Below are 26,258 nucleotides of genomic sequence, written 5' to 3'. Positions count from 1 at the left end.
TGATCCACAGCTTCAGAGAAGTCACAGCTCTTTTTATGGAGTATCATCATTATCCTTCTGCCATAAATATATGCCAGCCAGAACCATCATGTTCTGATCTGTGCTTCTTAAATTTCAAAACAGAAAACAGTGGGTTTGTTAGGGGTATTTTTTTGGTAGTGATTCGTTCCTTATGGGAATACAGCAAATGGAAGAGAGGAGATTTCTGTCGTTGTCTCTTGTACTACCACACTGTAATACACAGAAGAACAGAGCACAAACAGGTTTTTGAACTTCCTTTGCCTCTGGAAATTGGGCAATAAGTGCCTGGTCCTCTCACTTTATAAAAGGGCAAGGCATCATATTCAGTGATGGTCCTCTGAGTAACAAGAAGGGAAATGACTCATCAGAAGTGGACACAGAAATGCACTATGCCAGAGCCCAGGGAAATGAAAACACAGTGATATACTTTAGATACACATACAGTGCATAACAGACCATTATCTAAACCATATAATAAAGGGTGATGAAATTTTGACCTTCAGCTCCCACTCTAGTCTTCTACATCTCCAGCTAAATGAATAGCAACTTCATTTGAAAACCATTGGATTAGCAATTCAGATTAAACTTTGTACTGAATGAAAATACTGGCATTTAGACACATCTAATAATGGGCAGCAGTACTACCTTAAGTTCTACAAATAAATTGCAGACATATATAATTAATATCATTTATATCTATAACATTTCCCTTTTAGAAGGATATTGCTTTGATTTACTGACTCTGTAACACTGTTCTGGACATCGGAAATAGGAATGACCCCTCAGGTCACCTAAGTCCTCCATTCTGCTGGGGCAGGTTTTATAGCAGGATCTGTTCACACATCACTGAACTGCAGCCACTTCTGCCGTCACTGGGGAATTAATCTGCCATAAACCCACCCATCATATCACTGTCCTAACAAAGGGCAAATTAAAGCATGGGAAAATCAGTATGTCCTTGGAAATTACCTCTAACCTTAACAGTTTGATAGGTAGATAACCTGCTGAGAGAAGCCACTTTATAATTGCTTTCATACACTCTACATGAGCTGAGAATCCAGGTAAGAGAATTTAGGGGGTTACAGGACAACCAGAGGTCATTTTTACTAGAAGACAAAAAAAAGGAAAGTGCCTTTTACAACATGAGTGTATTTTGGCTTGTTCCTTTTTAGACTAATACATTCACTTTTTAGTCCAAAAAGGAATTGCCAAGCCTGATACAAGCTGTTTAATAGCAAGTTATTAATTTCTGAATTATCTCTGTGCATTCATAACAGACAACAGCAAAATTAAGTTGATCATAATTATTTCAAAATACTATAGGAAATTATGAGATATTCTATAAATATTCATTACTATCAGTACCTCATAGCTAGTAGGAGGATTTTTCATTGAGATGGAATAAAAACTGACTGAACAGTCAAGCCCAGAGCATGGTGATCAGTGGTGCAAACTCTTTACGACTGCCACGTTCTTGTAAACCTTTTTCTATTTCACAGGTTGTATGTTGGATTATTATTTTTTTAACAATAAAATCATAATATTAAAAGACTGTGTATGCTGTAGCATAGTATAGAGCTGTCATGTGAATGTTTTTAATTTGTATAACATGTTTTTGGTCTTCCTGTGATCATTCACCATTTTTCTGGGATTTCTAGACATCCGCAGTCCCATCAGAACTAGCTACTGCTTTCAGTGCACCCTTGATAATTCAGGAATCCTGGGCAAATGACCAAAGTCTTCCAATTCCGTCTGGCACCATTTCTGGAGAGAAAAGTGGAGCATGTTAGAAGCCCAAATACATTATAACCCTAATATTCCTGAATGAAGTGGAGCAAAAGTTAAAGAAAGAATGATTTTTAGGATTATTAGTCATTGTTCCTTAAAAATCTAGGCTTCCACATTTTTTAAAACTTGCCTAGTGGAGATAACAGATGAAAACAGAACACAGGTTACTGTCTATCTCGTTTGCACTTGCACTTTATTAATACAATGGGAATCCCAATGGGAAATTAAGAGTGCATTTCATTAAAACATTATCACCTCAGAATTCTGAGATAAAGTATTCTCTAATATTCAGTGATATAAAATATAATTTTCTGATATATTTTCTTTGTTTTAGACCCAAGAGCACATCTTTTCCAATTTTGATGTTTACTGATAAATGTCAAGGACTAAAAATTATTCATGATGAAAGAAGGCTTTCTTGGGGAAATTGTGTAGAAGACGTGAAAGAAATAAGAAGGATATTACTAAATGCAGGAGGCTTTTTACATCCTGTTCAAGCAGTGTGTAGTGACATCTCAGCATTCCTCAGTATGGATCCAAGTCACAGCAGTGCTGTTCTTGCTGTGCTGCTGGGAATGGCAGTGAAGGTGCATCATTGGAGTTGCAATTAACCTTCATCCTCAATCAAAATAGAAAGAATGTTTCATGTCTGCTGCACGTGTGGAGAACAAAACAACAAAAACAAGGGGAAGACATTTTCATTTAATGTGATAAAAGGCAGCTGAATAGGCACATTTGGGCAGACTCTGGGCTACTTTGCTGATAATGCTTTATAAATTAGGAATGGAAATGAGTGGTTAAACCGGGCAACCACTGTTCTGACAGGAAAGATGAGATGGAGATCAGGGTCTGGAGTCTCCTGAACAATCTTCAGGATAACATTTCAGTGCATGTTCCTGAAGCAGAACTTGAAATCAGTTCTTGAAGACAGAGGAGTGGAAGAGAGGATGTGAGCTTTCATCTCTTAGAGGTAGCTGTACAAAAGAGAGGGAAGCCAGTGGTAGCATTTCATTTCTATGAATGATAAGGTCTCTATTCCCCACTTGTCACCAAGTTTGCTGCAGGACCTGAGAGCCAGAAGGTGTAATCTGTCCTAAAGGCATGGTAACCGTGATGCATCTGGTCTGTGGTACTTTGGAGAGGAAAGTCACAATTATGGCTTTTACAGGCCTCCCTCTCACAGCACTTGGAGCGAGCAGTTCTTTGCCTGCTGCAGCTCTCTGGTGTGTCAGTGCTTTGTGCCTCTTCATGTTCTATTGCAATCACATTTCAAGATCTTATGTTGGTTCTTTAAAAAAACGTGTTTTTAAAGATCACATCCCCTCTAGGATAAACCTCTAGCATTGTACTTCTCTCTGCTTCTGACAGCACATTCTTTTTGCTCTGAGAAGTGCAAGCTGACACAGTTGATCTAAACACAATGTAATCCTTTGATTTCATTAAACTTGAGTGATATTAGAGGAAAGTGCCCACACGATTCCTCATGGGATTGCAGTCAAGAGGGGAAATTGCTAGGAACAATTGTGTGCAGCTCAGGCCTTTGACTGATCATGGCAGGCCACTGTGGAGTGTGCTGTTTGCCTTGACCTCACAGCACTCCTGCTCTTCCATCAGGGCTGAAAACTTGCCAGTTCCCAGGTACACCATAATTCTAAATTTAGCAAGTTGGCTCTGAACCTAAATGGGAGGTAGGAGCAGTTGTGCATGAACTGGGAGGCTTCATGATGGGGGAGCTTGTGGCAGGCTAATAGAGTCATGATGGAACAACTGCACTAAAACACAGGCTATACAGCAACAAAAAGGCATTATTTCATCTCTAAGAAATGTCATCCGCCAAAAAAAAGCACCAAAAGTGTGCTTTGATCTCTTCCCTGGGAAGCAGCTTTGGTGATTCCAGTACATACCTCTATCCCTCTTTATCTGTAATGAATCAATAATGCAGCAGGAATCCATTGGCCATTCTGCTGCTCTGAAAGCCATCTCTCAGGTGAGATACTTAAAGAATTGATGTCCCTTTTGTAAAAGAGGGAGAGCTGAATGTATATTTCTAGGCCATCACTGTCTTCCAAATTTTCATGCACTTCTCTTCTTGTTTAAACTTCACAGGGTATTAGTTGAGATTTTATGCTAAACTCTTCTGATTTTGTTACAGATATGGCAAAACAGCGGAGTGCTGCTTTCTGGAGGCAAGTGCATTTCATTAGTGATAGAGTGACCCAAATAGATCCACTGGCTGTCAGACAGGAGATTAACAAGTTTCTTGTGTAGTGATTAAGAAACTGCCTGCTCTTTAATCTAAGGTTTACAATCTTTTTCTCTAAGGAGTTTAAAAATAATATATTCCTCAAAAACATGGGTTCATCAATAACAGGCTTAAAGAACTTGAAAAAATGTGAGATCTTTGAGCAGTCACCAAAACTTTTTTAAAATTACATGAATTATTTTACAAATTAAGTATATAGGAAAATCTCCTTCCACTTTTGCTGTTTAGGCAGTGCTGAAAATCAATTGCTCTTAATTTCTAATTTGCACTTAAAAGCACTTATACTTGAAAGTAATTTTAAGTGTGATCCAATCCTGGTGGTGAAACATAGATTTAGAAGAAACATAAAGATTTTAGTTATGGGCTAGCTGTGTTGAAATTAGTTAGAATAGGAAGGAATTTGGGCCCAGCTAGAGTTAAGAGAGCTGGACCTGAAATGGGTTTTAAGATGTTAGTAACTGATTACCAAATAACTGATGATCTGTCATTTGTATGTTTGCTTAGCTGTGCTTAGAGCGAGGAATAGAAATATTGATGAGTTGGTGTAGGGAACAAGGACAATTACCAATTTCCTCCCTTGGTAGGAACCCATCCAAAAGTCATGCAAGAGGAAACTTAGAGGTCATCAAAGTAATTAGGATTGTTAAAGTTCAGAGAGGCAAAAAGGTCAAAGTGAGGAAGATGAGTTACTTCATCTTTTTAAGACCACTGACCCAATTCAAGACCACCAACTCCATTCAGGACACACACTATGCATGCTTAATGACATTTAAGCTCATTTCCATATGAAGCGGAGAATGGGAGGTGTTAATGTTATGAATATGCATTTGTATTTTGGATATTCATAATTTTTGTAAATAAAAAGCTTTGTGTTTGCTTGGATCGGGGCCCTGCGTCTTAGGGAGCTATCCCACGCGGTGCCTGGCGCCAAATAAAACATTCACTTTCTAACTTTAAACTGTTAGAGAGTTTTTGTCCATCTCAGTTGCATATCAATATTAGATCGATATTCAGATTTTGGTAAATCGGCAGGGTGTTATAAATATGTTGTCTCTGCATACAGCCAGCCTGTTGTTCAAGTATACATGTGTTAGATGCTTGTGTGGGCGTTACTGCTGAAGAATCCAAGTACAGCTGTCCATGAATTATCTGCTCCAGACAGAGCACAGGTCACGGATTTATCACACACTGGAAAGCCAAGGTGAACAAAGCTAAACAAGGCATCTGCAACACATCAAGGAATGTCCCAGAGCCCAGTGTCAGGCTTTAAGTAGTAGTTAGTCTTACTTTAAATAACAGTGTGCTTTATTTGCTGCAAGGTGCAATTAAATTGTCTAAAGACTTCCAGGATTCTTCAAAGAGTCCCCACTCATTTTTAATTCAAAACATATTTGAGTAGTAGCTCAAAAAGTATCATAACTGTTTCTTAAGGAAGATAAGCATTTATGGAATATCTTCCTTTACTTCAAGAAATTAATAGTACATTGAATATGTTTGCCTTCTGCTGACTTAAAGTGATGTTGTTTATTCAGAATTTGATAATTTCAACACATCTCATTCAAACAGGAACATGATTTAAAAAACACGTGGGAGGCAACATATACGCAGAGACATGAATGGTGACAAAGAATCCCTGATAGAACAACTACTAAATACTGAACTTAAGGAAGATCAAGGAATTATGTTAATAAACTGCTGAGGAGCATTCCAGAATCAGAAACCCTACAGAGAAATATTGCTTCCCCTCTAACACACTGGAATCTGATACTGTATGACACAAAAAGTAGCCTCTAAGGCATACTGCATTCTAAATATATTCTTGACACCAATGCACAACTACTTCAATCTGTAAATTTAGTTACTTTTTTTCTTTTCTGTGCTAGAGGACATGATTGTGCTTGAATGGGAATTGAAGTCACTTCTGATGCTTCAATTCATGTATGCAGTTGATATCTTTTTTGCTACCACGATCTAGTAATAGATTTTATCTTTTATTGGTTATTGTTTGTAGTAGTTTCATATTTGCATTCTGTATTTTTACTTGAAACAATCAAAAGCAATAAGAGAAATCTTGCATCTGAATTTAATTTCCTTTTCTCGCCTATTAATATTCATGCTTCATGCCATGCATGAGCATTAAAGAGAAAATCCTCTTGGCTATGTGCAGTGAGACTTAAAGAAAGATCAAGGAAGATTCACTTCATGGGATTCTGCTTGGGTCATACAGAAGGGCAAAGTTAAGGATCCAGCAGCATGGCTTTTTGGCAGGAAGTCTGTTCCAAATTGTGTCAAGTGCTATTCCAATAAAAAAATGCTTCCATACTGCTGTTGCTAATAAAAAAAAAAAAAAAAAAAAAAAAAAAAAAAAAAAAAAAAAAGGTTGGTTACTTGCAATCTTGCTGATCGAGGGGAAAACCAGACAGGACTGCAAGGTGCAAAAGAGCTATTTAGTGAGTTCTGTGCTTGGGAAAATAATGTTGGCACTTACGTAATGCAGGAGGCAGTGCCTCAGCAAAGGCAGGAAGAAGGAGGAGAGAGCAGGCCAGGAGAGGATGGCAGGAATGGCCACAGGAACGAGCCAGTTTGCTGCAGCTCAGAGCTGCAGTCACTGTGCTGGCTGAAGCATCTGCATTGCACAGATGTGTAGGCAGAAAACCAGTTTTATATAACCATTTTTTAATTTATGTTCTGTCTTCCCCAGTAATCATCTGTTGTCTGATTAAAAAGTTAATTATTCGGTTTTATATTTGAATAAAAACTGTTGGTGTTTTCTTTTTAATGCAAAAGCTTCCTGTCCTCTGGGGAGTTCCTTTGCCTAGACTTAGAGGAGAAGGTCTGGGCAGATCCACTGCAAAGCTCTGCCTGCTTCAAAGCCTTATCAAAGAGATTTTACAGCTCTTTTACTGAGCGAGACAGTAGCAGTGAACTCTCTCGGGTGCATTATCATGGAGGTTTCTTCTTTATTTCTGGTCTAAATATGTTAATGATGCAGATGACAGTTATCTGTCAGAATACCTGTATTAGGAACACAGGTATTAAGTTTCTTAAGGTCTCTGATATTATATTTGAATAGCAGAATACTCAACAAAATCTTTGTGGAGAAAGTGAAAATTTCTCTGCTCTACCCTTCCTGAATATGTTTCCATTCTGCTCTTATTGAACATGATGCCTGCTACTATTACTTCATTTAAACTCTGTTCAGCAAATTCCATTAGTTTCACCAGCTCTGACAAAGCCAAGGTGAGGTGCAAGCATTTTTCTGACATCCTATTTCAAGCAATTTCCTCTTCATCATCTTTTTCGTCTCATTCACAAGGTTTCCTTTTCTGAGATGCACACACTGGTGAGGCAGTCCTTGCATAATACTTAGAACAGCCAACAATTACATATGAGCTGCCTAACCTTAGGGTCTGTTTCTTTTGAAAGAAGTGTGCTCGTTTTATACAGAGTTTTCTGACTGGGAAATGAAGTGACAAGTGATTTTTGGCACCTATTACCTGCTCCTTCCAGTGTGCCCCTAGCCTTCCTGCTTTCGGTGCTCTGTGGGTTTGTGTGTGTGCCTGCCCTGGTCTCTGTGTTAGGCAAGGCAGAAATTAGTGCAGTTCCCAAAAGTACAAAAGGAGGAGGTTCATATAGGGAGATCTGAATAGCTTGAAAAATCAGGACAATCATTTACTCAGATTTTTAGAGTAATAGCAGATAATTCTCAGCTAACACACATAAAAATACACAACAAAGAGCTATAATTCACATCCTGGTCTTCTAGTTGATTTAGTTAAATCAGTCTTTTCCTTGCAGCTTTTCTGAAAGTAAAAAATGAGAGATCGGGGATTTCTTGTTACGTATTGCCCCCTACAGATAAACTGGATGATGACAACAACCCGCGTGTAGAAGGGGAGAACATGTGACTGCAGACCAGCACACGTTCAATTTTTACAGATTTAAAATTAACTTCCGAAAAATCATGTTGTCTATGTTAACGGGGTTTTAGCTTAATTTTTTATTTTTAAATTGAGCCCTGGTCATACAAAAAAGCAAAACTTGGAAACAAAGAAAAGCAAGCAAACTAACACATCAGACTGTACTGATTTTCGGTCTAGCAATGACAAGACATCTTGAATGCTGATGGATTTCTTAAAGCCTTTTCCTCCATTCCAAATAGAAAATATTAAATCAGCTCTTCAACTTCTCATGAAATCTATGCAAGCCAATATCCATCAACATTTTATTCTAACATAAAGGAGAGTTAAAAATAAATAAATAAAACTTGTTTGACAGGGAAAATTATCATGCACGAAAATTTATCATTGAAACAACTTTTAAACCTGATGTTCTACATTTATATTGTATGAATATAAAGGAGTAAATTAAACACAAGAATGTGGGCACTCACAGATGCTCATATATGCAGAAACCCACTTTTTATAAACCTGGATAAACCTGATGAAGACCCAAAGAATCTATTTTGTTTCCTATGAGCTAAAAGTTTGATGAAATAACATCAAAGATTTGCTTGCTTCTTTCTGTCTTGTTTTCTTTTTTTTGTTTTTTTTTTTTTAATGAATAGATTATACCATCATTTTATGGGACTTTCAGTGAGTGGGCTGTGAGTGCTTACACCAACATCACTTTCAAACAGGTGACATTGAATCACAGAAACTGTCCTGTAAGTGACCATAGTTGAGCGGGATAATCAACCTCCCTTAAGACTCCCTTGGCAGTTTGGAGGGTAAGGATCCAGAAATCCTTGTGAAATGCCTACAGATAGTGTCTCTGCTGTAGTGTAAGAGCTATTCAGATAGGAAAAACACAGAGTTTCAATCCCCAGATGAGGCTGGGAGGAGGAGAAGAGTTAATAACTGGTTTTGAAAATCCCAGCCTTGAAGCAATCTGCAATCATAAGAACTCTATTTGTCTAAATTAAAGACCTACTTATGCAGTCTCCTGTTCATGGAAATTGCTATATGCACATGATTTTCTCTCTGGAAAGTGTTGAAAGGAGCCTGACATAGAGATTGCTGAAATGAAATAAGGAATTTTAGGGTTAATGAAAAAAAATTGGGAAAATATAACAAGTAAAGTAATTCTTCTATTTTATGCTCCTGACAACCTCTTAACTAATTACCAATTACCAATAAATACAAATCTGGTTTCTGGTTATTACAAGACAATTTGTAAGACACATACCTCCTCATTTGAAATTCATGGGAGGAATTTCATATCACATTAGAAATTATCTTTAATGTATTCATCATATACCATCATAAAATACATAATCACGGGAAAGATTACTGAGTGCTTTACTTGGTCTTTACTCTTTTAAAGAGGTAAAAGGATTATGCTTAATTCCATTGAGATCTTTTTCTCTCTGAAAGGATGCATTTGAAACTTCTATTAACATGAATAATGTTCTTTCTCATTATAGAGGGAAGATAAAGGGCATGGGTGGATATCTTGCAAGTGAGGAGGCAAGAAACATTGGTCCTTCTTCCCTTTAACGGAGGCATCAGTGCTCTGAGGCCCTTCCTCTTGGATTATCTGCAGTGACTCCAAAACAGCATCACTCTGGGCCTATTTACCTTTTTCTATAATTTCCAGGACATTCCAAAGGCTGCAGATATCCTAAACAATCAGGTAGCATTCTGTATGCTACACATGAAACACAGAATATTATGCTGCAAAAGATCATTTTTTTCAGTCTTCTGATTTTTGGTGCCTGTGAAAAGAATTAGGCTCTCAGTGAATAAGACAGCTTGATTTTCTTTAGACTGAGTATTCTGTATGGCACATGTCAATAGTTCTACTAAGTGATCCAGAAAGGAAAATTCTATCTGGTATAATTAAAGTAAAATTTTGATATAGAAGTGATCACCCTTTTTATTTCTGGGTTGAAAACGCTTGTGAGGATGAGTGAGGGAGGATATAACTCTGCTTGAGGGACAAATCTGCACCTACTCCATGATGGGGTTGGGGTAGGAAATAGTTGCACAAACTGTGAGACATGTAAAAAAGAGTGCAGATCAAATCTGGTTTAGACCTTCTTTGCATCAATTTGTGTAGCTATTTATTTTGTATTGGAGAAGTGTAGTGACAGAGGAAATTTGGCTTCTATTCTCCTTATTTCTTCTGCAGGAACTCCACCCTTCCCACCCTTTTTTCTCATGCTATGTCTGTCTTATCCATGTAAGTGGTAAAAAGGTCCAAAAGTTTCTCTTCCAAATTCTCACAGAAACAAACACAGAGGGCAAGAGAGCCTCTAGGTGGTACTGTGCTATAAAAAATAATTAGGGACAGCAAGAAAAAAGCATGCTCAGTTCTTATTCACAGTTCAAGATTTCATTTAGATTGTAAAGATTATATTTACAGAAGAGAGTCCTTTTCCTATTAAGTGAAATTCACTCCAGCAAGCTGACATTCAAAAAAAAATCTGTGTTTTAGCTGTGTCAAACTTCATTGCTTTGCTATTCCCACATATCTAACTGAGCTCTGCAGGATCCTATTTTATAGCCATTTTCATGGAGTTTAATGTTTAACACTACTAGATCATAATTTCATTGAAGATTGATTCTTTCCTAGGTATAGCAGAAACCCCTCTGCCAAATTTGATAAATGGCTTTCACGTTAGCTAGGATATAGCCAAACATCTTACAGGAGAAGTAGAACACTAGATTTCTTGTAGAGGTCTTTCCAGAACATATATATCAGAGCCAAAATGTGGTGCAAACCTTAGTATAGAACAAGGTAAATGTTTGAGGTGACATGCAATCTGCAGTCAACACCAAAGGAAAGAACAAATCATTCTATAAGAACTGAGCTCTCTTTCAGGAAATAATTAGAAACTAAAATAGATAAAACTGAAACTGTTGTTTTTTGGGGTTTTTTTAAGAGGAAAAGAGGCCAAGGTTATGATACAAGAAACAGTATCCCTTAGCTGCCTGATGGGTGTGCACAGCTCAAATTTCACCCCAGGATAAGGATATTTTTGCTTCTCTCCTACAAGTGAAGAGAGTCACCCCATTCATGACACATGGCAAGAATCTGCTGCTCCTGACACATCTTGGTCTTTTTGTTCAGCTCCTTCCATTTGTTTTATTCCTTTCTCTTCCTCTGCACTGTGAGATCTCTTCTCCTCCCCTCCTTTGCGCCCCTTCAACATGTTCTACCTCTCTTCTCCCTGATGCCACTCTGTCTTTTGTGCCAGAGGCTGCAATGGTAGCACTGAACACTGATTATGGATTGTATCTTCTATGTTCTTGTCAGAATTCCTGTCAGAAACAGTGGATTAAGATAATGTCAGGGTGGATTAAGGTAATGGGAGATACAATATAGGTAGAGAGGTACCACAGAAATATTTTCTCATTTGGTCATGTCTGCTGTAGGATTAAATTTGAAACACCTACCAGCCTTATATTCTCCTACCCAGAAAGCCATTAACTCTTCTCATGCAAACAAAGTAAAAATAGGAGATGAGGAGCATGATCAGTGGGAATTCCAGCCTGTTCACACAGAGTCCCCAGGAGACAGATTGTAGTAAAGCCTTCTTTTGCCTTGTGAGCTGTGGTTTTACCAATAAAATCAAACGGAAGTAAAAAATGCTTTTCCATTCTGCATCCTTTTTGGCAGTATGATTATTTCTTATATAAAACTTTGCAGTCCTATGTTCTGTATCCCTCTGCATAGAATATTAGTTCTGTTAAATCATCTGATAAGACCTATTATTGTAATTATAGTTATTAATATAGGCACCTTAGACTAGATTGATTAGCATGTGATTCCAGATACAGAGTCTGTTTCACAGCAGTAATGTATTATGTGACCTATTTTTTAATCACAGTTTTAGTGATCCCATCTATCGGGTAAAAAGTGGATTTGAAAGTTGTGAAATGGAATGCAAAAAAACCCACTATTTAGGTTATATAATTTGTTCTGGCAAGGCCAAAGAATCTGTGTACAAATGTCATTTCAAAGGAAGTAATTAGCTTAATCCAATCATCCTATTTCATTACTTTGTAACTTATCGTCAGAACAACAGGTCACTGCATTAACTAAATGGCAAAGGAACGATTTATGAAGAGCACTTTTACTGTGCCTTGGTGAATTGCTGATGAGTTTTTGTCTAAGTTTTTGGCCTCTACTTTATAAACACTGTAGATCAAAATTCACAAAGACAAGAGATACCCCTCACCTGGGGAGCGTATAGTCTATAACAGAGATTGTGTAAAGGAAAGTGGCATGTTTTCTCTTAAATGCTTTATTTTTGCAATTTTTATTCCTGTATGCCTGTAATTGAAGTAGATGTACACGTTTTGTCTGATGGATATTGGTTGCTGTAAAGTGACAGTTACTCAGTCAAGCATTATTAAGAGAATGCTTTTTAACTTGTACAAAGAACAGATAGAAAGACTGGCTGGCCCATCAGAAAGCAGTTATCAGAAAAAAGTTATCACCATTTCAAAAATAAATTTTACTTATGTGACCTTCTGACCTAATTTCTCAATTGGTTAAAAGTTTTCACAAGTGCTGGTAAACTGGCAGTGTCCAATTAGGGCACCTTCAGGCCACGAAGATGATTAAAGGGTTGGAGCAGCTCTGCTACAAGGAAAGACTGAGTGAATTTGAATTGGTCAGCTTGGAGAAGGCCTTTCAGTACCTAAAGGGAGCCTACAAGAAAGATGAAGAGAGACTTGTTACATGAGTATGTAGTGACAATACCTTCCACAGTGACAGGACAAGGGGGAATGGCCTCAAACTAACAGAGAGGAGTTTTAGACCAGATATTAGGAAGAAATTCTTCCCTGTGAGGGTAGTGAGGTCCTGGCATATGTTGCCCAGAGTAGCTGTGGCTGCCCCATTCTGGAAATGTTCCAGTTCTGGTTGGATGGGGACTTGAAGTGGTTCAGGATTATTTTTCCCCAAAACAGCATGGAAACATTCAGCAGCTTTGGAAACAGAAGATTATTTTAGGTTCCTCAAATTCATTACAGGCTTTATTTTTAAATACTTTTATTTTACAAAGCTAATCTCTAGTTTTCTTGAACTCTTACCTTTAATGAGAGCCAGCAACCAGTGATTAATCCAAAATTACCCAGAAATTACTCTTTTCATCAAAAGAAAGATGTAAGCCATTTAAAACAGACCCATATAATCAACACATAGTTTTGGCTTAAAAAAATCTGTTTACAAACCCACGTAAATACAAATCAACCAGTTTCCATTTATTTCATTAAGTCCAAATTTGAAAGAAAATACTCAGGTAATATAACAGAAAAAAGAAGAGGGAAAAAGAAAAGAAAAAAACCAACTGTTACCATGATTTTTTAATTTTCATTTGTGAAAAACTTTTCTTCGAAATGTTTCAATTACAATATGACAGTAAACAACAAACCTGTACCCAAACTGTCGTGCTTTTTAGCTTGTTCGTTCTTCTATTTGATATTCAGGATTGGGAGCGAGTTCGCAGCCCTGCAGTCCGTGTTTGCTGCGCTGCTCTTCTGATGCCATGAAGATTTTTGCCTTTTCTTTTATACCCCTGTTATACCTTTTTACAGCTTCTGTATTCCCAGTGCTTTTTGCCTACATTCTTGGACTTGTTTGTCAAGCTAAGAGACTAAACATTTTAGAAGCTTCGTAGCCAGGGATCAGTGTGCCCCAGAGCCCAAGGTCCTCTCCAGAACACATTCTGTAAACCAAGATAGAACCATCCAGGGGAAGGTTCCTTGGGGAGGGGGGCTCACTTGAGCCTCCCATTGGGGAATCTTTGATAGATCTGCTAATTAGTAAAACCTATAATGTTATACCCAATGTTGAGGGGGACAGAGACGGACACAGAGATACACTCGGTGGGGTACATCTCGATGCACATGACCTGGACGTGTACACCTAAGGATCCTTAAAAATAAATACCAAGGTAAAATCCCTTTTCCCCTTCTAACCGTGTATGCCTCTTGATTTTAAGACCAGGAAAAGGCATCAGTTCCACCCCAGGAGCGGCTGCGGGCTGGCTCAGCACTGAGCTGGCTGTCCCAGGAGAGGGCAGAGCAGGAACACAGAAAAACACAGCGTGAGCCCATCACAGCCCGTTCCTGTACAGCGCTGCCGCCTTTGGGTAGGACTCTTTTGTAAAGAATAGAACCGTTCAGTTATTTTCGAGTTTTGGAGTCGATTCTAAGTGACTGGCGTGCAGAGAGCTTCCCTGTCTTTTAGCACTGAATTCCTGGAAAAGTTTGAGTTGCTAGTGATTTTCCGTGTTGGGTTGTTGCTAGTAAAACACTGGTTTGCTGTAGTTCCAAAGTTACTCGTTTGTGAGTTGTTGGGGAGGATGAAAGTTTGGTAAGAAAGTTTCACAGGTATGTAGGCTTGGCAGAAAGATCTCTGAATGTAGAAACTGGGGATGAGATAGAAATGGAAGCAAGTTTTGATAGAGAGTAAAAGATGTTTTGCTGAAACAGTGATCGATGAGTAACTGAGAAGGCAAAGCTTGGAGATGAGTCGGAAGGAGATTTTTAGGAGTAGGACAAAGGTATGTGACTACAAACAAAGACATGTTTTTCACCAAGTAAATAAGTCTCAAGAAGAGCATAAGTGAATAGAAAACATGTCTTTACCAAAAAGAGAGATATGGCAGGCAAACAAGAAATGTCGAAGTAGGAAGAAAAAGAGAGATCTGAGAATTTTCCACTGTAAGCTTAAATTGTAACTTACTTACTCTTGTGATTGGATAATAATGACTGTAATATGGTGATGGTAGTAGTTATGATAGGCTATAGGCAAATGTAAAGGTCTTGTGTATGGAGCTTATTGGTTGTTATGTATTAAGATACTCTGCAAAGAAAAATATAAAATGCTTTGTAACTTGAACAGAAAGGGGCTTCAGGTCTGCCTACAGCTGGAGCTGGCAGCTGTGGGGCTGGCTCTGGATACCCACTCCCTGAGCTGCTGTAACTTCACCTGTGCAATAAACAGCTTTCAAGAGAGCTGCCTGAAGTCCAGACATCCTTCGTGAAACTTTCTCCTATAAGTGAGTAACTCATGTTTTGGGGGCTTTTGATGGTTTCAGTATTTTTGTGAAATAGTGAATTCAATGAGCAAAAAAGTAAAGGAATTGCTGAAACTGAAAGCCTGTGGTTTAAAGGTTTGCTCTTCCTCTTATGTCTAAAACTGTATCACATCACTGCTTCCTGTGCTGTTCTAAATACGCATATATATATTTATATATATATATAATCTGGACAGCTCTATAGGCTTGTCTGGGAATAATGAAGCCTCTCACTTGCAAGATTTTCTGTTTTCCAGGGTGAAACACTATGTCTTCCCCACAGAGCAGTGGTGTTTAAGTTGGTCAGCATGGGCATAGATACAATGAAGGAAATTGTGACCGTGTATCCAAGCCAATGCTTATTGTGCTTTGTGGGTGGCAGAAAATGATAAAGAGAAGATAAATCAGCAGATTTTGCAGAGCAAAAACAGAGTGTACAGAATTTCTTGTATATCTGAAACCCCCTTACCTGTATATAGCACTTGGTGCAAACACACACAGATCTAGAAAGGCACTTTGGCACTCATTCAGTCAAGATACTTTAGGTTAAATTTCTCTCTCTTAATTTTTTACAAGGAATAAAACCCTATGAACTCAATGCATTTATTCTATATTTACACCTGGTAGCAAAAGTAGATTCCTGTAGCCTTTGAAATTATGCTTTATAAAGCAGCCAAGCGTCAGAGATGAACAACTGAGGAGGTGGATGGGGTTAGTGCTACGATCTACCCCAAACCACGGACTTTGTTCATGTTCATTTGTCAAGATCAATGTGCTGAGCTGGGAAAAGGTCCTTTAAAAGAAATACAGCCTTTACTGATGAAACCCACATAATCAATAATGGTTCTTGGCTTATTTGTTTTGATTACTCTCTCCCTTGACGATTATCTACTTTAAGCTTCACCAAGTCTGAGTTTCTGTGTTTAAATCTCAGACATATGTGCCCTACCCAGTGAAATACATCCCAGAATGTCCTGAGAGAGCACTGGAGGAGGAGTTCAAGTGAGAGAATGCATGGGATCATGGTAGAACTTGAGTGTTTCTGTGCTACTTCATTGAACCATTCTGACATTTTTGTCTATTTCCTGTATGAACTAATGCATTAATGTATGAATTTTGTCTCATTCCTGTATTTATTCACACTTCAGCACAAATTTTTAACTCCACTGTGCCTTTCCTAACATGCTTCTTATAAAATCTATCTGCTAGAACTGCTCTCTAATAACCTAAAGAATTTATGTATTAATTAATCAGTGTACAGCGAATAGCCCATTACTTGTTTGGCTGGTCTGAGCCCAGAGTGCTCAGTCACTTGCAGGATAAAACCTTACTGATAAATGTCACCTTGTTATGTATCTTGGTCTAATTTACAGGTATTTGCAGGCCATTTTTCTTACCAAGAGAGCTATTTTTCTTCTGGATACCAAACAAATAGGTTTTAAAAGCAACATCACTAAACTCTTGGGATGTTTTTAAATGAAACCTGCAGGTGATAAATAACATTAAAATATGATCTCAGAAATTAAATGATCAGAAATAACAGTTGAGAATTTTGTCTTCAGGAAAAAAAAGTTAACTGCTAAAAATCTTTAAAATGCATGATTTCAAATAGAAATTATTTAAAGATATAAAAATATTTTGGTTTTAGATGTTTTAAAAGCAAGACCCATGTTTTTTGATTTGAACTTATCTTTTATGTTGAACTGAGAAACAAGTATTGATAAGAGAAAATTGTTCATGTTATAATGAAAGATTTCAGCATTACAATATATGGCTCTTTCTAGTGTAACCTCTATATTAGGTTTCAGGGGTAGTTGTTTTTTTCATCTTTGAAAGTTTTGGAGCTTAAAATTCCATTGTAATTTTACATGTACTTTTACTGAAAAATAATCTCAAAAAGTTTGATCTCATAATAACACAGTTTTTTGTTAAGATACATTTAAGTTCTTTTTTCCAAGAAAAGCGCTGTAGAATATAACTATAACATTATAGATAATGATTATGATAATTTAAAAGAACCTTTAACATTATAAAGATGGGAATAATTATAGGATAAATTAAAAATAAATAGAAATATTTTGTAAATTGAAGTTCAAGGATTTTTAGAAAAACCTATTCCATTCATTTCATTATAATTTGCACTTTTTTCCACTAGGTTTTTCTTCAAGTTACGAATATGAAAATAATTTCAAACATATATCAACTCATCCCACAGAAGTATCAAAGTAACACTTTGATAAGTGTTGCTTCATAGCCACAGTAAGTCTTGCTTCATAGCCACAAAAATTGCCAGGGCCAAGGTTAACCCTTAAAATTGATCTTCTATAGCACAGCCCCACCATAAAGGCATCCATTAGGTAGTAAAAAGCACAATCAATAAACACATAACAAGAAAGGTCCTTCTTACTTGTCAGTATTTCTAAGGTTTATGTGCCATTCAGTGAAGAAAGTCAATCTGGGATGTGCCTGTCCCTGATGCCTGAAGAGGCCTCCTAAAAACAGAGACTAGACAGGAGTAAGGGAATAAATGTTGGTATTTATTTGAGAGGCCCTCAAAGGTACCCCCTGGGGAGCCAGAGGCCACTACCCAGATGGACCCCAAGATGGACAACAGGTCATGAGTCCTTCACCCTTTTATGGGTTTGGTTTATTTGCATATCAGGGTTAATTCTCCAATTAAAACTTCAGTTTAATGATGTAATTCCCCCTCATCTTACCCCCACCTTTAGACGCTTTTTGGTTTATACTTTTCTGGCCTAGGATGGTCTGGGTGTCCTTGAAGAGCAGGCCCAGAGAGGCTTTGTTATGTCTACTTAGCACGAGAGAACAGAAATTAACATTCTACAAGAAACTTTCAGAGTTACAGACTAAGCAGTACAGAATTTGAAAAATATAAAAGTTAAAACCTAAGGCATCACCCCTATATCACATTTATTGCCCAGATTTCACAGCACGAGGTTGGATCCTGCTCTCCATAAGGTAGGATTGCAGAGTGCCTCCACACAAGGGCCTGAAAGATGTGGTATCTTTTCAATACACACATGGGCATCTTGTGTACTGTGTCTTGCTCAGCTGATGCAGCTGGGCAGCATCTTCTTCACAGGATTGTACTTTATGTTGTCAATCCATTCTAGATTTGTATAGCTTTAGGCAGAAATTTTCAATTCTTGCTAACATTAATGGGAAAGAGGTTGGGTATATCTATAAAATATGTAAATATTTATTTTAAAATACACGAGAATAGTGGAAGGTATAGGAGAAAGGTTCATGAGGGATGTCTGGACTTCAGGCAGCTCTCTTGAAAGCTTTTTATTGCATAGGCCAAGTCCCAGCAGCTCAGGGAGTGGGTATCCAGAGCCAGCCCCACAGCTGCCAGCTCCAGCTGTGGGCATACCTGAAGCCCCTTTCTGTTCAAGTTACAAAGCATTTTATATTTTTCTTTGCAGAGTATCTTAATACGTAACAACCAATAAGCTCCATACACAATACCTTTACATTTGCCTATAGCCTATCATAACTACTGCCATCACCATATTACAGTCATTATTATCCAATCACAAGAGTAAGTTACAATTTAAGCTTACACTGGAAAAGTCTCAGACCTCTCTTTTTCTTCCTACCTCGACATTTCTTGTTTGCCTGCCATATCTCTCTTTTTGGTAAAGACATGTTTTCTATTTACTTATGCTCTTCTTGAGACTTATTTACTTGGTGAAAAACATGTCTTTGTTTGTAGTCACATACCTTTGTCCTACTCCTAAAAATCTCCTTCCGACTCATCTCCAAGCTTTGCCTTCTCAGTTACTCATCGATCACTGTTTCAGCAAAACATCTTTTACTCTCTATCAAAACTTGCTTCCATTTCTATCTCATCCCCAGTTTCTACATTCAGAGATCTTTCTGCCAAGCCTACATACCTGTGAAACTTTCTTACCAAACTTTCATCCTCCCCAACAGGAAGGCAGAAGGGTAGTTTCCAGTCAAAATTTAAAAATTACCTAATAATCCCTATACAGTAATAGGTTAGTCAGATTACACACACAAAAAAACAACAAAAAAAATTGCACTCGCTCTATTTCAGGTTGAAATTTTACCTGTTTCCCAGGAGGACTAGCCAATTTCTGACTTGCAATCAATTTTTAAGAGTTCACTAGGAAGAAATAGAGTTTATAATGAGCTTATGAAGTCACTTAAGGATAGATTCCATAAAAAATGGGGATGGGAAGTTAGATGACAAACTGTTGAGGCCGAGCTCTAATCAATATGCACACAGTGAGCTTGAGGACATGACTTACATGGCTGAGTACCTGGAGACTGCAATGTCATGGATGGTGATGTGCTGATCTCTGATCACTGTCTTCAGTAAACTTGGAACAAAGTCATGACAAATCCTCAGGGCTGATGCTCCCAAGGAGCCCATGCAAGAATCAATGCAGCTTCATGGGCAGAGTTCAATTTGCTGTAGCTGTGCTGCTGCTGCTCTATAAAAGCATCCACTGCATGGCCTTCAGCAGCTGCAAAGATCACCTTCCCTCTTCAAATTCCTCTTGACCTATAGATACATGGTATGAGGCATAAATAATTATGGTCGCACTCTTCCCTTTCATTTGTGCATCTAATTGCTTCTCAGGATGCATGACTTCTCTGAAACTGCAGCCTTGGCTGCAAAACTAAGAATGAGTGACTGGTGACACAAATAAAACAGTAATTCTTATACAAGCAGTATTCTGGACAAAAAGTGAGTATTTGTATATGCCAGTTTCAAGACAGTCTGTCAGCACTCCGGTTTTTGTGCATCTGCCAAAAAGTCTTTTCATGAAGTGCACATTTAAACCCTGTGCTGAGCTGGCATATCAACAACAAAATGTTTTCTGAAATTGCAAACCAAGGGGGTCAAACTTTCCTTAGAACACAAGCAAAATTCCATCTTCCTGCCTTGTACAAGCCAGTAGAGCTGCCTGGTTTAGGGGTTCTGGCTTCCAGTTATGCGAGACTGGATGTTGCGCTGTAGAAGTTGCACTGCCATTGGAACAAACAAACGGCCCAAACTCTGAGTACTTTGCACACCTCAGAGCACTGGACAGTGAGCTGACTGTGGCCATATCATCTCTGATGGACAGATGAGTCGGTATGGGGCTGCAGCAGCTGTAATTAGCAGGATTATCTGTAATTACTAGGACTATCTGGTGTCAGCAGCAATTACCAGTCACATCTTCAAGGATCTCCCCCTGGCTCCATTACTGTTCCCCTGGCTTCCTTTCAGATCTACTACATTAATTTCTTAGTCTGTCTCCTTTTATCTTTGGAGAAGTAAAACTTTGTCTTGCCTAGAGATCTGAGTTGCCTTGAGATGAATATGACCTGACAACTATTACTTGAATGTTGTAAAACCTAAATGAACAATGCCCAAGATGAGTGAGTATTATTAGCTGATAAGTAGTGTGTGTGCAAATGCTAATAATTGGGATTGGTATTTTAAAATCATAACTGGGGACGAAATAGTGGATTCAGGAGCATAATTTACTGCTGAGTGAAACATCTTCTGGATTCCATTCTAATTAGCTGGATTAGACAACTGCAATTTACATGGCAAGGATGAAATACTGTTAATGACTCCTATGAAAACCTTCAGTACAATCAGCACTCATGAAAGTCAAACAAGTGGTCAATCAGTTGTTGGATTTATTTTTATGGTTTTTTGTGTGGTATTTTTAGTTTGTTTTTGGTTTTTTTTGTTTTTTGTTTGTTTGGGGTTTTTTTGTGAGAAGAGGTGTGGGAAGGACTGCAAGTTGTAACTGTATTTTTAGAATCTTTTTACACCTATTCAGTCTCAACTATTGACCCCTGCCCTGATATTTACATTCCTGTGTGCCTTGCAGACTGAACCACAGGGGCATACAAATGCACAGATATTTAAGAGGCCATTGCTCAAAATAAGTATAAATGGGTGATACAGTCCCTGCAATAGATGAACGAGACCCAGGAGCATTATTGCTAAGATCGTGCAATGAAACTAAAATCAGAATATCTGCTTAAATTCCCTGTTTATTCATGCTGGACATTTATGCAGTAAAATGCAGATACATTTCCACAGGTATAAGTAGCAGAAATAAGAAAGCACTCTGGTAGTCACTGCGTCATACAGCTAAAGCAACTATCTAAAAATAAGGTAAGTCATAAAACTCTAAAACTGTGTAAGGGCAGTGAACTGTGAACTGTGCAAAGCCACTGGTACTGTCTTTATGGTAGGAAAACAACCATAACTATCAGCCTAAAATAAATTTGTATAAGACAAGGAAAGTTTCTGACTGATTTCCTGCTGCTTATCTGCACACTTTCTCTGGCTCTGTCAAATACACCTTTAGGTTTGTGCATGTTTGGATGTTTCTGTGCTTTCTTTTCCAGAATCTTCACTCCCAATTTATGCTCCTTGTTCAGTTTTTCTTCTTCCTAAAACCCTCATCTAGCTTTATTTATTTTTTTACTCTAAAGGTGTAAGTTTGATCTTTATCCCTTAAAGACTTGGATATCAAAGGAACTTCTATTCAGTTTGATATATATGAAAAAGACCAAGATGCCTTCCAGGCAAGTGGTCATATCAGAAAGCTATCAGAGCCCAGCTCTTGGTGGTGGGCAGGATATCTGAAAGAAAATCTTCCTCCATGGATTTCACTCAGCTTTTGTAAACCAAGCCAGTGCAAGTACAAAAAGAGAACAAGCTACGTGCTCAAACATGTCATTTCTGCAAGTTTCCATTGCAGAATGCAAATAACTGCATCCTTTAATATGCTGGTCGATAAACTTGCGATTTATTGAATAATCATAACTTCTTTTCTAGATTTCCTAGATGTCTTAGTTTTTATTGCAATTTATTTTAGACACTGAACTTTGCATAAGATTGGTGGAAAATTCAGAAAGTTATTAGGTCCCTAACATCAAGCTACAGACACTTTTTCTTACCATATATATCATGTTGGGATCAACAAAAAAAGGGAAAAAATCCAAATATGATTAAAATTTTTTAGCATGGTAAAGGATTGGCATTTTCTCATGTATAATTTTATTGCTTAATGCCTAATAGAGTTTTTTAGTGACCATTCCAAGATAAAGGATTGACAAATCTGCAGTTTGTGTGATGAACTTGCTTTGGATGGGGAGCATTCTGCTTATCTCACAGTCGCTGAATTTCTACAGGTGTCAGTGTGATCAGAACTGGATCCCAATTAATACTGCCATTTTATCAGAGGGATGGTGTAGGAAGGACCAGCTGAGTCCTGTTGACTGTGCTTTGTTAAAATGGACAGAGATTTTTGCTGAATGAATTTCACACTCTATACTGCACATCACTAATTAATGGCTCAGCATGTGCTAAGACTGAGTGTAACCTCTCTGCACTGGGTGCTCAGAAGACAAGATTTATTTTCAAGCACCTGAAGTAGCATTCAAACCACAGACCAAGAGAACAACAATTTCATCAGTACTCCACAAATAGGGTTTTTCCTGACAGCAGATTTAAACTATTAGGCATGTTCCATAAAACCCTTTCCTGACCTATGGCCTCGTGTTCCAGTACAGAGCCCATGCACTTTGCTAAGGGATGACTGCCTTCCCTGTAAAAACCTGAACTCATATTCTTCAAAGATTCCCGTTTTTCCAGCCATTCCTTGTGCTACATGAAACATGTTCTGATTGTTTTTATTGTAGTAAATTCAGCAGTAACTGCAGCCTATTTAAAATCATTTTAGCTAAACATATATTACTGCTTCTACAAGCAGAGCCTGAAATTTTCAGAAGTGCTCTCCTCTCTTTTCAGTGCCAGGGGGAACGGAAGGTAAAATATAGTGCTTTAAAAGTAAGCCTCTTCCATCTGGTTAGCTACCCTTAGACTTACTTCAGTCTGCCAGGAATATCCTAAAATTGTTTCTATTTTTCATCTGTAGTTAAAACACTAACAGGCATAATGAGAACAGGAGCTTTTATAAAATTACTGACTGCCAGGATGATGAATTTATCCTCTTCTGTTAAAATGAGGCTGTGTTTTAGGTTTGATATCATCCTATTCTGTTTGGCTATTACTCTGATTTTAAAGTAGATATATGAACTTTTTCTTAATACTCAAGAACAGTACTCCTGCTGCTATATTTCTCAGGTTCTCACAGAATTTTCATTATAATACTTTATTTTCAAGAGTCTGTGACTTCACAGCAAAAAAATCCTCCAGGCAAAAAAAAAATAGATCACAGTCTCAGCTTGGGAGTAAGTCAAGAATAGCTTATTTAAGTTGATTAAAAAACCATAGTATGAATTTTCATGAATTTTTTCATGATGTATACACATTAAAAAGTATGTCTTCCAGAATTATTCTTTGTGACTAGATCAACTCTAGTCTTTAAGCAAGCATGAAAGATTTGATTTGTGTTTAAAAGTACAATCAAGAGCTATTAAATCTGTTTATGTTAAACCTGGAATCTTCTGAACTCATGATCTTTTAATGCTGAGGGGTCTGGGGATTTGTGATTCTTAGAGTTTTTTTGGTTTGATTCAGTTTTTGTTTATTTATTTATTTATTTAAGGTCTATTTAAATGTGTCTGTGTGATTATATACTTCACCATCTTGTTTCATAAACTGTAAGTCTATTTATATTTTACCAAATCAGAGCACATCAAATCCATGATCTCACAGCTAAAATCCCCATTAAAACCAGGATACCTAAGCAGGTTGCTGAACATCACTCCAGAATCCCACTCAGATGCTGGGATCCCCCACCCTCCATCCCATTAGCAGTAGTTCCAGGGAGAGGCCCTACATCTCCTGTCCCCTCCTCCTCTTCCCAGGAATGGTGATGACAGGACATGTTAGGTACTCTGGTACTCATGGAGGAGGGATGATATTTTGCTTCAGAAAAAAAGGAGATTTCCGTGGTTACAGGTTACCCCAGTGACAGCCAGACAGGAACAGCTTTGATGCCTTTTCCTGCACGGGTTTGGTTCATGATCTCTCCTTGAAAACATAATTTTTTCCATGGTTTTCTTCCCATCTCTGTACTAGTATGTGCTATGGGGTGGTCTCTGGCTAAATATTTAATAAGTGCTGTTTTTGATTGGAGCTCTGAGGATGCAGTGGTCTGTAGCCATGCCAGCGCTGGAAAGATGCTGTGTGATCTTGTTGGTCTGCAGCAGTTCACTGTCAGAGGACAGGATATAATTTGCTTGGGTTTCTCAGCCCTAGGGCCTTAAAGGGTCAGTGAAGATGAATGGAGTTGTCTTGCTAAACTGTCTGTTCCTTTTTCTTTCACTTAAGGGGCGAAACCGTGTTTTCTAATGGAATACAATTGTTCTTTCCTTGAACTGTGAATATTCTTTATGCTTACTTTTGTGTAGGACATGTTTGGTTTTACTGTGGTCCATGTTGGTAGTGTGGAATTTTGCTGGGTTAAATGCATTAGCACTCATATCATTCTTAGGTTAATTTGTTGGGCTTTTTAAAGGGTTGTGTCTGTTTACATGTGTGCCCTCATTTTAAAACCACACAGACAGCAATTGCACATGCAGGCTGTGCAGGCTTCTATCAATGGTTCTGTGAAGGTCAGTGATGCATAACCTAAGGAATAATCATTCAATGTAATGCCTTTATAATGAAGCTTCACCACTGTTCATCATCCTTACAGCCAATCTGTTTATAGGTATTGAAGGCTGAAGTGGAGATTTTCAGGATTAATTTAGGCAGTGAAAATAACTGCATTCATTTAGATTGCTAAACAATATTCCAGTTCCGAAAACTGACAATAGATTAAATTAAGAAATTCCTTGTTATGGGTCAAATTCTACTTTTCTGTGCAGATCTGCATTTAACAATCCGGTGATAAGTCAGCTAAAAACCATTTTATTTAATGTGCTTTTTGGAGTTACAGAGTAGATGAAAATATCCATGTAAACACTGCAGTTCAGTGCTTCATAAAATTGTTCTGCTGATACACATCAAAGGACACAAGGCTGTCCCCTATCTCTTTAGCACCAGGCATGTTGGAGGTATTTAATTCTGTCACTATCCATCTTCATACTTTGGGGAAATTGGTTAATAAACAGAATATGTTCAAATATAATTCTTTCTTCCAGTCCACAGTGATATTTTGTTTTAAAGTTGTATCTGTAAGAATCAAACAGTTCAATGGTTGCAATTCATGTAACAATTTAATTCCATTAATATGAAAAGAAGCTCACCCTATTTGTAGTCTTAAATTATTGCATAGGAAAAAGTGTGACAAAAGCAGAGCTCCTTACCTCCTTCTTACTACAAATTTCAAAGTACAGAAGCCTCAACAGTATTGGATGAAAATCTGGCTCTTGAATATCCTCAGCTTTTAATAAGACTGAGCACTTCTTACTATGGGCACAACAACCTTGTAATAATGACTTGCACTATGAATAATACTGGGCAAGTGAAAGGGACAAATGAAAGTGGAACTCCAGGATCACCAGTAGTGCCACATCTACAAAATCACATGGATGCAGCCCCCCAGCACCTCAGCATCTTCCTGTTGAACTGTGCATCATGATTAATATTCCACAACTGTTTCATCTAAACCGACTGAGAAAGAGCTTGATTAACTCTGCCCCATTTATCCATCGTGTTCTCTGAAGTTCTGGGTTTTTCTAGCTTCATACAGGCAGCATGACCAACATATAAAAATTTGGATATAATTTTATGTCTTCAATCAAAATTTTAGGAATGTCCTTTTATTTAATACAGAATAAATATTAATTTTAGCAAGGAGATTTTTACTTTATAAAATATCATATGCAGACTATGTAATCCCTGTTTTGCATATTTAAGTGTTAAGAAAAGTTTAGATTGAAAATATGTAGAAGCCTGGTTGAAGCTGGATAATACAGTCAAAGAGAATGGAAATGGCCCAAGATTCAATCAAATTCAGGTAATTTTCACTGGAAATATTTTCTTCCTATTGATAAGGGACAGAGAGTTAACTGGGAGCATTTTCAAATCAGTAACATTGCACAATTCATGTTAGGAGAGAGTGATAAGCAAAGTGATATAATAAATAAGGATATCTTTTGTTGGCCAAGACAAGATTTGCAGGGACTGGTGCAGGACTCAGGGACTCAAATCATTAGCAGAGTAAATTAAATAAG

General features: G+C 37.7%; 1 long non-coding RNA gene across 2 annotated transcripts in view; it reads right to left on the bottom strand.

The window, feature by feature from the left end:
- Positions 1–19,063: 19,063 nt before the first annotated feature.
- The window catches only part of LOC116450876, a 180,949-nt gene continuing 173,754 nt past the window's right edge, over positions 19,064–26,258 (bottom strand). Inside the window, exon 8 of one of the 2 annotated variants that reach the window (XR_004242996.1) lies at positions 19,064–19,659. This is a non-coding gene — a long non-coding RNA (uncharacterized LOC116450876). The remainder of the gene's footprint in view (positions 19,660–26,258) is intronic. The other variant, XR_004243000.1, reaches the window with a different exon arrangement.

The sequence above is a fragment of the Corvus moneduloides genome, chromosome 14, assembly GCF_009650955.1.
Source record: "Corvus moneduloides isolate bCorMon1 chromosome 14, bCorMon1.pri, whole genome shotgun sequence".
NCBI lineage: Eukaryota > Metazoa > Chordata > Aves > Passeriformes > Corvidae > Corvus > Corvus moneduloides.
Note: the sequence above shows the minus strand (reverse complement) of the source record. Positions and strands in the feature narration are given on the sequence as shown.